The sequence below is a fragment of the Aplysia californica genome, unplaced genomic scaffold, assembly GCF_000002075.1.
Source record: "Aplysia californica isolate F4 #8 unplaced genomic scaffold, AplCal3.0 scaffold00055, whole genome shotgun sequence".
NCBI classification, from domain to species: Eukaryota; Metazoa; Mollusca; class Gastropoda; order Aplysiida; family Aplysiidae; genus Aplysia; species Aplysia californica.
This window is the reverse complement of record NW_004797325.1, coordinates 920,570-921,514: the sequence shown is the minus strand read 5'-3', so window position 1 is coordinate 921,514 and position 945 is coordinate 920,570. Positions and strand designations below refer to the sequence as shown.

Genomic DNA, 945 nt, shown 5'->3' with positions numbered 1-945 from the left:
TGTGTGTGTGTGTGTATGTGTGTGCGTGTGTGCGAGTGTGTTTATGTGTTTGTGTGTTTGTTTGTGTGCATGGGTGCCTGTGCAATTATTTTCACTACAAATAATATAACAATTTCAAATTGAAGTAGATTCTAGATCTAAATCTATATAGATATCTAGATCTAGATTATAGATCTAGACTAGATTGTAGATCTATAATATATATTTTTAAAAGGCTCAACCTGAGAAATTGTAATCTGAGTTCATTTTTTTTTTAAGAAGAAAGAAAACCATTTCCCCACTGTCACTGCATCCTTTATTAATGTACATGCACTGAGATATCAATTCGGTATCTTCACTGAAACGTCATTCCATTTACGTAGTTTCTACAACAAACCTTTCGCTGATTTACAAAAGTGCCACATTCTTATTGTCAGTCGTATTATGATCATCCCCATGCAGTTATCTCACACGTCGTTCATTAGTAGTGCCTATGTGTACTGTTTCACTTAACTATTGGAAAGTTAAATTCTGTGCTAAGAGTTAATTTAAGGAACAGGTGTGAAAAAAAAAGAATTTGTCAGTGTTCTGTCTATTAAAAAGTAGGTGTGAATACAAAATGAATTTGTCAGTATCCTGTCAGTTTTTGGCCTATAATGTATTACTGTTTAGATTTTTATGGTTAAGAGCCAAAGTTGTAAATGATGAGGTCTCACCTCTGATGGGTGGACGATTATGTTTTTTTCTTTTCTGGGTGATAAATGTTTTATGGCGCTCGGAACTGCATACGGTCATATGAGCGCGCAGGACACATTAAACTTTTTCAGTTGGTAGGACATTCGAAATGTTGCCCGGGTGGCGGCAGAAAACTACTCTTATCGATATTAAACCAACAAGAGATCTTGAACGTGAGCAACTTGTACACGGGCCCTCCAAGATTTTTCGCCCTTGTCCGAGAAGGCTAGG

The 945-nt window shown here is 36.4% G+C and overlaps 1 long non-coding RNA gene across 1 annotated transcript in view; it reads right to left on the bottom strand.

Annotated features, from left to right (window-relative positions):
- The window catches only part of LOC101864205, a 15,152-nt gene extending 14,709 nt beyond the window's left edge, over positions 1–443 (bottom strand). Inside the window, exon 1 of the long non-coding RNA XR_220193.1 lies at positions 377–443. This is a non-coding gene — a long non-coding RNA (uncharacterized LOC101864205). The remainder of the gene's footprint in view (positions 1–376) is intronic.
- Between the last annotated feature and the right edge of the window lie 502 nt (positions 444–945).